Below are 12,859 nucleotides of genomic sequence, written 5' to 3'. Positions count from 1 at the left end.
CTCTTACAATTCATAAGCAAAAAAAAAAAAAAAACCACAAATAATTTGATTAAAAATGGGCAAGAAATTTGAACGCTTTTCCAAAGAAGACATATGAAAAGATGCTCAACATTATTAGACATCAGGGAAATGCAAATCAAAAACACAGTGAGATAACACCTCACACTGGTTAAGATGACCATTATTGAGAAAACAAAATAACAAGTATAGATAAGAATGTGGAAAAACTGGAACCCTGGAGAACTGTTGACGGAAATGTAAAATGGTACAGCCACTACAAAGAACAGTATGAAGGTTACTCAAAAAATATATAAAATGACCACATGAAGCACCAATCCCATTTCTGGGTACTAATCCAAAACAACTGGAGGCACCTAGGTGGCTCAGTTGGTTGAGTGTCTGCCTTTAGTTCAGGTCAAAATCTCAGGGTCCTAGAATGGAGCCCCATGTTGGGCTCTCTGCTCAGCGGGAGTCTGCTTCTCCCTCTGTGCTCCTCTCTCTCTTAATAAATAAATAAAATCTTTGAAAAAGTTCAAAAGAAGTGAAATCATGTTCTCAAAGAGATATCTGTGTTCCCAGACTTACAGCATTGTACAGAATAGCTAAGAAGTAGAAACAACCTAAATGTGTGTTGACAGATAAATGGATAAAGAAAATGTAGTTTATACAAACAGGGGAATATAATTCAGCCATAAAAAGGAAGGAAATCCTGTCATATGTCAGAAAATAGATGGAACTTGAGGACATTATGCTAAATGAAATAAGCCAGTCATGGGCAATTATTGAATGATTCCACTTATATGAGGTATCTAAACTAGTCAAAACTCATCAAAGCATAAAATACAATACTGTTGTCAAAGTCTGTAAAGAGGTGGACACAAGGAGCTGCTAATCAACGAGTATAAACTTCCAGCCATGCAGGATTGAAAAGTTCTAGAGAGCTGCTATACATTATACCTGCAGTTAATAATCTGTATTGTACACTTAATAATTTATTGAGGGTGGATCTCATGTTCTGTGTATGTTTTACCATAGGTTTAAAAATAATTGCACAGTCTTAACTACTATAACTTTCTAGTAAGTCTTGAAATCAGGTAGTATGAGTCTTATAACTGCTTTTCTCTTTCAAAATTGTTCTGGCTATAGTAAGTTCTTTGCTTCTCTATATAAATGTTAGGAATAGCCTGTTGAACCACATAAATATAAAGAATTATAAGAGGCCACTACAAAAGTTATATGCCAACAAAGTGGACAACCTAGAAAAAAATGGATAAATCATTAGAAACATACAATTCTACAAGATTGAGTTAGGAAAAAGTAGAAAATCTGAAAAGAAATTGGTAAAAAGTAATAAAATTAGGGGAACCTGGGTGGCTCAGTGAATAAAGCATCTGCCTTCAACTCAGATCATGATCCCAGGTTCCTAGGATCAAGCCCCATGTCAGGCTCTCCACTCAGCAGGGAGACTGCTTCTCCCTTGACCTCTGCCAGATGCTCCCCTTCCTTGTGTACTCTGTCAAATAAATAAATAAAATCTTTTTTTTAAAAAGTAATGAAATTAAATCAATAATCAAAAAACTCCCCAAAAACAAAAGTCCAGGAAAAGATGGTTTCACAGGTAAATTCTACCAAACATTTTAATAAGTTAATACCTATCCTTTTCAAACTATTCCAAATAATTGAAGAGAAAGGAATGCTTCTAAATTCACTCTACAAGATAAGCATTACCCGGATAACAAAACCAGACAAAGACCATACAAAAAAGAAAATTACAGGCCAATTCCCTGATGAACACAGATGCAGAATTCCTCAACAAAGCAATAGCAAATGAATTCAACAACACACTAAAAGAATCATTCACCACAGTCAAGTAAGATTTATTCCAGCGATGCAAGGATGGTCCAATATCTGCAAATCAAATCAGTATCATATAACACATTAACAAAATAAAGGGTAAAAATCATATTGTGGGGGGAGGGGAGCAAGATGGCAGAGGAGTAGAAGACCTAAATTTTGTCTGCTCCCAGGAATTCAGCTAGATAGTTACCACCCCAACCATTGTGAACACCTACAAACTCAACAGGAGATCAAAGAAAAGAATAGCAGCAATTCTATGAACAGAAAAGCAACCACTTTCTGGAAGGTAGGACATGCAGAGAAGTCAATCTGAGGCAATATTTGGGAAGACAGACCACCAGGAGAGGGAGCCTCCATCAGCTGGCTCCTGGCAAGTGAGAGAGCAGTGGAGCACAAAATCAGATCATTTAAGGGGCACCTGGGTGGCCCAGTGGGTTAAAGCCTCTGCTTTCGGCTCAGGTCATGGTCCTGGGGTCCTGGGATCAAGCCCTGCATCGGGCTCTCTGCTCAGCAGGGAGCCTGCTTCCCTTCCTTTCTCTGCCTGCCTCTCTGCCTACCTGTGATCTGTCAAATAAATAAATAAAATCTTAAAAAAAAAAAAAAAAAGGAAGTTTGCTCCACTAAGGGACATCACTCCAGTGGCTAAGTGGAACCCTTGGTGGGACAGTGTGGTTTCAGGACGCTCAGGGTCACAGAAAGCTTGAGGGTATCTGAGTGCAGCAGACCTACCAGGTATCAGAGCAGGAAAGCCAGCTGCAAAGACAGAACCCCGGAGGAGGCTCTCAGCTTGGGGTTGCCATAAACTATGATCCACCCCACAGCTGGGTTACTGCTCCTTGTGCAGGGACCCAACAAGTGGCAGATCCAGGGAGACTCCCCTTCCTCCCTGGAAGGAGCAGCATGGGAACATACCTCAGAAATCTGCTGGGTTTGTAGACTACAAACAGGATTGTGTGCCAGAGACAGAAACGCTTGGTCACAGCCAGGTGAGCATGGAGTGCAGCCAGGGACCAGGAAGAAAGGACTGACTGCTTTTCTCTGAGGGTGCACTGAGGAGTGGGGCCCTGAGCTCTCAGCTCCTCCAGGACCAGAGATTGGAAACCTGCCATTTTTATTCTCATCCTCCAAAGCTACACGGAAAGCTTTCAGGGAACAAAAGTTACTGAGATCAAACCCAAGCAGATTACTTAGCCTAGCCACTGGCAGGGCAGTACAATTCCACCTCAGGCAAAGACATTTGAGAATCACTGCAACAGGCCCCTCCCCCAGAAGATCAGCAAGAACATCCAGCCAAGACCAAGTACACCAATCAATGAGAACTGCAAAACTCTAGCGCTAGAGGAATACAGCACACAGAATCATGACTTTTTCTTCCATGATCCTTTAGTTTTTCAAAGTTAATTTTTAAAATTTCTTTTTTTCTATTTTGAATTTTTCTTCTTTCCTATTTTTACCAACATCTTATCAATTCCTTTTTTAAAATCTTTTTTAATTTTCATTTTTACAGTGATATTCTATTCCTTCATTGCACTTAAACTTATTTTGTGGATGTATGCAATTTTTTCTTTCTCTAAAATTTTGGGATACATTTTCTTCTAACAGAACAAAATATAACCTAAATCTAGCATATGGCTTTGTTCTAGTCTCCTGCCTGATCACATTCCTTTTTTCTTCCTTAATTTTTTCTTCGTTTTTTCAACCAACTTCTTATCAATTCCTTTTTAAAAATCTTTTTTCAATTTTCATCTTTATAGTCATATTCTATTCCTCCTTCATATTTAACCTTATTTTTGTATATATGTAAATTTTTCTTTCTTTAAAATTTTTGGAGGCAGTTTCTTCTAACAGACCAAAATATACCCAAAATCTAGTGTGTGGCTCTGTTCTATTCACCAACCTGATCATACTCCTTTTTTCTTCTCTTTTTTTTCTTCTTCCTTTCTTTTCTCTCTGGTTTTGGGTCTCTTCTGATTTGTTTAGTATATGTTTCTCTGAGGTTGTTGTTACCCTTTTAGCATTTTGTTCTCCCATTCATCTATTCGTCTCTGAACAAAAATGACAATGTCAAACAGAAAAACTAACCTCAAAAAAAAGAACAGGCAGTACCAACTGCCAAGGACCTAATCAATAGGGACATTAGTAACATGTCAGAACTAGACTTCAGAATGATGATTATAAAGATACTAGCTAGGCTTGAAAAAAGCATAGAAGATACTAGAGAACCCCTTTCTGGAGAAATAAAAGAACTAAAATCTCACCAAGTTGAAATCTTGAAAAGCCTATTAATGATGTGCAATCAAAAATGGAGGCTCTCAGGATAAATGAGGCAGAAGACAGAATCAGTGATACAGAAGACAAAATGATGGAGAATAGGGCGCCCAGGTGGCTCAGCTATTAAGCATCTGCCTTTGGCTCAGGTCATGATCCCAAGGTCTCTGGGATCGAGCCCTGCATCACGCTCCCTGCTCAGCAGAAAGCCTGCTTCTTCCTCTCCCACTCCCCCTGCTTGTGCTCCCTTTCTCGCTGTGTCTCTCTCTGTCAAATAAATAAATCTTTAAAAAAAAAAATGATGGAGAATAAAGAAGCTGAGAAAGAGATAAACAACTACTGGATCATGAGGGGAGAATTCAAGAGATAAGTGATATCATAAGGCAAAACAATATTAGAATAATTGGGATCCCAGAAGAAGAAGAAAGGGGGGGGGGGGGCAGAAGGTGAGAGGAGGCAGAAGGTATATTGGAGCAAGTTATAGCAGAGAACTTCCCTAATGTAAGGAAGGAAACAGGCATCAAAATCCAGGTGGCACATAGAATCTCTAATCAAAATCAGTAAAAATAGGTCAACACCCTGTCATCTAATGGTAAAACTTATAAGTCTCAGAGACAAAGAGAAAATCCTGAAAGCAGCTCAGGACAAGTGGTCTGTAACCTATGATGGTAGAAATATTAGATTGGCAGCAGACCTATCCACAGAGACTTGGTAGGCCCGAAAGGACGGGCATGATATATTCAGAGTACTAAAAAATATATATATATATATATATATAGCCAAGAATCCTGTATCCAACTAGGCTGTCATTGAAAATAGAAGGAGAGATTAAAAAGTTTCCAGGACAAACAAAAACTAAGAGAATTTGCAAACACCAAACCAGCCCTACAGGAAATATTGAAAGGGGTCCTCTAAGCAAAGAGAGAACCTGAAAGTAACATAGACCAGAAAGGAATAGAGACAATATACAGTAATAGTCACCTTTCAGGCAATACAATGGTACTAAATTCATATCTTTCAATAGTTACCCTGAGTGTAAATGGGATAAATGACCCAATGTAAAAGACACAGGGTATCAGAATGGATAAACACACACACACACACACACACACACACACACACAACAAGACCCATCAATATGCTGTCTACAAGAGACTCAATTTAGACCCAAAGACATTTCCAGATTTAAAGTGAGGGTGTGGAAAACAATGTACATCAAAAGAAAGCTGGGGTGGCAATCTTTATATCAGACAAATTAGATTTTAAACCAAAAACTATAATAAGAGATGAGGAAAGACACTGTATAATACTTAAAGGTTCTGTCCAACAAGAAGATCTAACCATTTTAAATACCTATGCCCCCAACATGGGAGCAGCCAATTATATTAGCCAAATAATAACAAAATTAAAGAAACACATTGATAATAATACAATAATAACAGGGGACATTAGCAGTCCCCTCACTGAAATGGGCAGATCATCTAAGCAAAATATCAACAAGGAAATAAAGGCTTTAAATGGCACTGGACCACATGGACATCACAGATATATTCAGAACACTCCATCTCAAAGCAACAGAATATACATTCTTCTCTAGTGCACATGGAACATTCTCCAGGATAAATCACACCATGGGTCACAAATCAGGTCTCAACTGGTACCAAAAGACTGGGATCATTCCCTGCATATTTTCAGACCATAGTGTTCTGAAGCAAGAAGTCAATCACAAGAGGAAATTTGGAAAGAACTCAAATACATGGAGGCTAAAGAGCATCCTACTAAAGAATGAATGGGTCAGCCAGGAACTTAAGAATTTAAAAATCCATGGAAACAAATGAACACAACTGTTCAAAATCTTGGGATGGAGAAGAGGCAGTCTTAAGAGGAAAGTATATAGCAATATATACTTTGACCTTTCTCAGGTCTCAATTTCACAACCTAACCCTACACCTAAAGGAGCTGGAGAAAGAACAGCAAAGAAAGCTTAAACCCAGCAGGAGAAGAGAAATAATAAAGATCAGAGCAGAAATCAATGAAATAGAAACCAAAAGAACAGTAGAACAGATCAACGAAACTAGGAGATGGTTCTTTGAAAGAATTAATAAGATTGATAAACCCCTGGCCAGACTTATCAAAAAGAAAAGAGAAAAGACCCAAATTAACAAAATCATGAATGAAGGAGGAGAGATCACAACCAACACCAAAGAAATACAAATAATTTTAAAAACATATTATGAGCAACTATATGCTAGCAAATTTGACAATTTGAAAGAAATGGATGCATTCCTAGAAAAATAAACCACTAAAACTGAACCAGAAAGAAATAGAAAACCTGAACAGACCTACAATCAAAAAATGGGCAGAAGACTTGACAGACATTCCTACAAAGAAGACATCCAGATGGCTAAGACACATGAAGATGTACTCCACATCACTTGGCATCGGGGAAATACAAATCAAAACCACAATGAGATACCACCTCATACCAGTCAGAATGGCTAAAATTAACAAGTCAGAAAACAACAGGTGTTGCAGGGATGCAGAGAAAGGGGAACCCTCCTACACTGTTGGTGGGAATGCAAGCTGGTGCAGCCACTCTGGAAAAACAGTATGGAGGTTCCTCAAAAAGTTGAAAATAGAGCTACCCTATGACCCAGCAACTGCACTACTGGGTATCTGCCCCAAAGATACAAATGTAGTGATCTGAAAGGGCACATGCACCCCAATGTTTATAGCAGCAATGTATACAATAGCTAAATTGTGGAAAGATCCCAGATGTCCATCAACAGGGGAATCGATAAATCAGAAGTGGTATGTATGTGTGTGCACATGTGTGTATACACACACACATTCAATGGAATATTATGCAGACATCAAAAAACTGAAATCTTGCCATTTGCAACAACATGGATCAAACTAGAGGGTATTGTGCCAAACGAAATAAATCAATTGCAGAAAGACAATTATCATATCCTCTCACTGATATGAAGAATTTGAGGAACAAGACAGAGGATCATAGGGGAACAGAGCGAAAAATAAATCAAGATAAAACCAGAAAGGGAAACAAACCATAAGAGACTGTTAATCTCAGAAAACAAAGTGAGGGCTGCTGGAGGGGAGGACTGTGGGAGGGATGGAATGGCTAGGTGATGGACATTGGGAGTGTAGTGTTATGGTGAGCACAGTGAACTGTATAAGACTGATTAATCACAGACCTGTCCCCCTGAAACAAATAATACATTATATGTTAATTTAAAAATCACATTATCTTGATAAATGCATAAAAACATCAAATTTCAACATCAATTCATGATAAAAAAAACTCTCAACAAAGCGGGTATAGAAAGAACATACATCAATATAATAAAATCCATATACGATAAACCCACAGCTAACATGCTCAAAGGTGAAAAGCTCCAAGCTTTTCCTCTATATCAGGAACAAAACAAAGATGTCCACTTTTGCCACTTTTACTCAACATTGTACTGAAAGTTGTAGCTATTGGTTCAGACAAGTAAAATGAATAAAAGGTATCCAAATTGGTAAAGAAGTAAGATTGTCACTATTTGCAGATGATAGGATACTACATATAGAAAATCCTAAAGTCATCACTTTAGAGATTTTTAGATTTAAAGTCATTATCCATTAGAACTAATCAATGAATTCAGTGAAGTTGCAGAAATACATACAGAAATCTGCTGTGTTTCTATATACAAATAGCATACAAGAAAAAGAGAAATTAAGATAACAATCCATTTACCATTACATCAAGGAGAATAAAATACCTATGAATAAATTTAACCAAGGAGGCAAAAGATTTGTACTCTGAAAAGTGTAAGATACTGATAAATGAAACTGAGTATAACACAAATGAAAGACATATCATGCTTATGGTTCAAAGAATATTGTTAAAATGTCCATAGTATCTGGGGCACCAGGGTGGTTCAGTCAGTTAAGCGTCTTACTCTTGGTTTCAATTCAAGTCGTGATCTGAGGGTCATGGGACCAAGTCCAGCATCAGGCTGTGCACTCAGCAGGGAGTCTGCTGGAGATTCTCTCTCTCTCCCTTTCCCCCTGCTTGTGCTCTCTTGCTCACTCACTCTCTCAAGTAATAAATAATCTTTAAAAATAAAATAAAATGTCCATACTACCCCCAAGCAATTCACAAAGATTTAGCAAGGATTCTATGCAATCCCCATCAAAACACCAGTAACATTTCCCACAGAACTAGAATAACCCTAAAATTTGTATGGAACCACAAAAGACACCAAATAAAGTAATCTTGAGGACAAAGAACAAAGATTGAAATTTGAAATTCCCAGATTTCAAACTATACTAAAAGCCATAGTAATCAAAACAATATGGTACTGGCACAAAAACAGACTCATAGATCAATGGAACAGAATAGAGAATCCAGAAATAAACCCATGCCTATGTGGTCAAGTAATCTACAACAAAGGAAGAAAGAATATATAATGGGGAAAAGACACTCAGTTCAATAGATGGTGTTGGAAAACCTGGACTGCTACATAGAAAATAATGAAACTGGACCACTTTCCTATGCTATATGCAAAAATAATTCAAAATGGATTAAAGACCTAAATGTGAGACATGTAACCAGAAAACTCTTAAAAGAAAATGTAGGTAGTACATTCCTGGACACTGCTCTTAGCAGTATATTTTTGGATCTGTCTCTTCAGGCAAAGGAAACAAAAGCAAAAATAAACTGTAATAGATAAAACTAAAAAAACTGTGTACAGTGAAGAAAATCATCAACAAAATGAAAAGACAACCTAATGAACGGGAGAAGATATTTAAAAATGATGTATCTGGTAAGGGGCTAATATTCAAAATATATAGAGAACTCCTACAACTCAAAACAAAACAAACAAATCCAAACCAACTAAAAAAATGTGAAGATCTTAATAGATATTTTTCCAAAGAAGACATACAGGGCCAAGAGACACTTGAAAAGATGCTCAACATCAATAATCATCAGGGAAATACAAACCAAAACCACAATGAGATATTACCTCATACCTGTCAGAAAGGCTTAGAATGAAAAAGAAATAACAAGTGTTGGTGAGGATGTGGAGAAAAGGGAACCTTCGTGTACTGTTGGTGGGAATGCAAACTGGTGTAGCCATCATGGAAAAGAGTATGAAAGTTCCCCCAAAAATTAAAAACAGAAATACCATGTGATCTAGTAATTCTACTTCTGGTTTACCAAAAGAAAATGAAAAGGCTAATTTGAAAAAAAAATATGCATCCCTACATTTCCTGCAGCATTATTTGCAACAACCAAGAAATGGAAGCAACCCAAGTGCCCATCCATAGGTAAATGGATAAAGAAAATATTGTATTCGTGTATATATATATATGTAAGTGGAACTTGGCCAAAAAAAGGAATAAGAGTAAGAAAATGATCAGATTTGGCTAAGACCTACACTAATATTGCAAGAGCTATTCCATTTGAAACAAAGAAAAAATTTAAAATGTTAAAGAAAACGAGTACTCTCAAAGAAACAATATAAATATCCAAGATTTCTAGAACAATTAAAAGGCGTAACTTTCCAGGAAGATTCTTTTCTCTTAAGAAAAAAAAAAAAGTAGAGAAAACTGGTCATAAATTTCCTGAAGTAGAGGAACATATAATAAACATGGTTTTATTCCCCAGTGTCCAAAATAGTGAAGTGAAACAATGGATATAAATGATATATATAAATCATTGATATAAACAGTACATACTCAACCAATGTTTATTATGAGTGTTGTAGTTACGCAGCTACTATACTGTGTTAAATAATATATGTTGAACTGAAATAGTGAGTGAGACCAAGGACAACTAATTCTTTAAAGCCAATTTCAGGAAACTGAAACATTGGCCTATAAACTCTACAAATGTTTAGAAGACTAAAACGAAAAACTGAAAATAAATGAAAAAGTTCCTGGAATCTCTCATATGCTTTCTATTAGAGAGCGTCAATCAAATGGCTAGTTTCTCCAAAGACCTGTGTGTGGACAAGCTACCAACTTTGACATCTCCCATCACTTAAAAGGTCAAGATCAATCAGCTTTTTATACATCCTTTAGACACAAGGCATCACATACTATAGGTATGGTAGGCTTACAAAAAAAACCTAGTCATATTCTGGGCAAAGCATGTTGTATGATAAACAGACCATAAACAGAAACTATCACTGGCATTGGGGCAAAAATCCAGCTGGGTTTCTTTATCCCTGATCCCAGTTTCAGCTGCAGGTTTTTTCCAGAAAGAACAGTAGCTTGATTTACTCAACACTCTGCTAAGTCAGGGTGCGGTCATCCTTCTCTAAATAATATTACAAATGGATTTTCCCTGAACTCTTGTAGCAACAGGATCTTAAAGTGGTTACTGGTAGAAAAGGTGAGATTAAGGTCAAAATGCACATTAATAAAAAATAATAATAAATCACAGTTTTTAAGGACCACCTAGACACAATGGAGGCAGGGGTATTATGGAGACCACAAGAAAGAGGTAATACAACACAGCCCACGAGTATTTCTCAAGCTTTCAACTTGGAGCCACAGTAACAGTTGATGTGCATGTTTTTTGCCAGCTTTCCTGTCAAGTACCGACAATGTCATCCCAAATTGTTAGAAGACACCATGAACTGCCCCAACGACCAATCAGTCACTTGCCTTCTCCGTCATCAGAAGAGGGCTGAACGTAAGAGCGAATTCAGAAACATCAACTAAATCTCTCCGTTGCCTGTTCTAAACCACTACCAACTAGGGATTCAGAAAGGAAGACTCAGAAGCCCTCTCCCAAGGTAGGAGGAACAAATAGGACTGGGTTTCATCAATAATCCCACTCCTTCACTCTGGCTAGCCCCGAGAATGAAAACCAACCTCCGTTCTGCGGGTGTGCACCCCCAGCCCCTCCACCGTGCTTGCGTTCCCCCACACGTTCAGGCTGCTCTGAAATGAGCGACTGTACAGGGAAGCCTTTCGCCCTGCCTGAAGCTGGTCACTAGTCTTAGGAGACCACTAGGTGCCAATGACGACGCTGACCACTCCACGCTCTCTGCGTTACCTTTGAAGCACCTGCTATCCCTGATCAGAAAACTGAGCCCCAAGCTCACATGGGCAGTGCAGCCAGTCCACCAGGAGGGCCCATTCCAGGGCCCTGGCATAAACCATGTGGAACTTCCGTCTTGCTCAGTGCCTGAAGGAGGCACCCGATTTCTTGAGGGCAAAAGGGCATGACTCAGGTGCTCTAAATACTCACTAGGCAGGTAGTGCTTGTGACGTGAACTTTTTTTTCTTCTTGACCACGCTCAGGTCGCAAGTCCTCTAGAAGAGTGGGGAAACTGAGGCGCGGGTTAAGTGACTCGCCACAGGTCACAAAGCTCGTGACGGGCACAGAGAGGGCTAGAAGGCTGATCTTTGCGATCCTCAACGTCCGTTTGTAACATGGCCCAGAGTCTCTCTCTGGCTTACCCGGCCCCGGCAGACTTTCAGGGGAAAGGGCCCGGGCCGGGGCGCTCCCCACCCGGCTCGTTTTCCTGTCAGCAGCCTCCGACGACAGGAGAAAGCCGCGGCGGCCCGCCCGGCGGCCCCACCCGCCGCCAGATGCACGGCACCGCGCCAGGCATGTGTTGGTTGCTCTCAGGCACTCCCTCCTCCGCCTTCACCCCTTTACCACCTCCGCCCTCGCCGCAACCCCGCTGAGCGCCTGCGCTCCGCGGACAGACGACTCGTGGGCCCGTGGGCCGGTGGACCCGAGAGCCGAGGGGTCACGTGAGCCTCCACGTGACCCCACCGCTACCAATGGCAACACAGGGCCTCGCGTTTGCCACGCCCCCTTGGTGCCCCGCCCGCTCGAGGGAGAGCAGAACGCCACGCCGGCTCGTGCAACACCACGCTGCGCAGGCTGTGCCTGCTTTACCGCGTGCTGTGTATGCGCATGTGCAAGGTGGAGGTGGGAGAGTCGTCCAAACACGTTTGAGGCCGCTGAGGTCACGAACTGTGGTGGGAGAAGGGGGAGACGGGGGTGTTGGGGGACGGCCTGGATGGGGAAAGTTCTGTTTCCCAGAAAAAGGAAGGAAGTGGGTATCACGGGCCGCACACACTGCCCTTTTGGGGGAAGTCAGAACTGCTGCAGGTTTTCCCATTTTATATGGTTAAATCACTCGCCCCCCCCCCCCCGACTCCGTCACGCCAGGAACATCAGCAAGTACTTCGCAGTAGCTGCACGTGGAGCAGTAATGATCATCTCTTGAGCACTGCAGGGGGCGGGGGAGGGGGCAGGTCTGAGATCTTCCAGGAGGAAGAGCCGGCTCACAGAGATCATCGCATCCGAGGGCACCCACCTGGGCCACGGCCTACTCTAGGGCTAGTCCAGGGACCAATTCGAGCTTTCGTGACACTTAGACCCTGTCATTAAGTTAATCCAATTATGGGTATTCTCCAGCAGCTTTCTTGTTGGATGGTCTTATGAAGAAAAGACCACGTTGCCATGTTCGAAACCCCACATACGTACCTATGTCGGTTGTGTATATTCTTATGCCATGGGTTCCTCAATGAAGCCACATGCCCCTTAAGAACACTAAGTATTTTTGTTGTTTTTAACACTGCTTAGAAGCTGTCAGGATGGCCTCTGGTAACATGGGAAATGGCTGATACAGGACTTAGCCAAACATATGTCCCCCATTTGTCGTATTTGGCAGCATATAGATGTGCTTGATTATAC

General features: G+C 40.3%; 1 long non-coding RNA gene across 4 annotated transcripts in view; it reads right to left on the bottom strand.

The window, feature by feature from the left end:
* Positions 1-11,927, bottom strand: part of LOC309863696 — a 38,094-nt gene extending 26,167 nt beyond the window's left edge. The window contains exon 1 of one of the 4 annotated variants that reach the window (XR_014311183.1): positions 11,396-11,927. This is a non-coding gene — a long non-coding RNA (uncharacterized lncRNA). The remainder of the gene's footprint in view (positions 1-11,395) is intronic. The other 3 variants (XR_014311184.1, XR_014311185.1, XR_014311186.1) reach the window with 3 other exon arrangements.
* Positions 11,928-12,859: the final 932 nt, after the last annotated feature.

This window comes from Mustela nivalis (genome assembly GCF_964662115.1).
Source record: "Mustela nivalis genome assembly, chromosome: 1".
Lineage (NCBI taxonomy): Eukaryota > Metazoa > Chordata > Mammalia > Carnivora > Mustelidae > Mustela > Mustela nivalis.
Note: the sequence above shows the minus strand (reverse complement) of the source record. Positions and strands in the feature narration are given on the sequence as shown.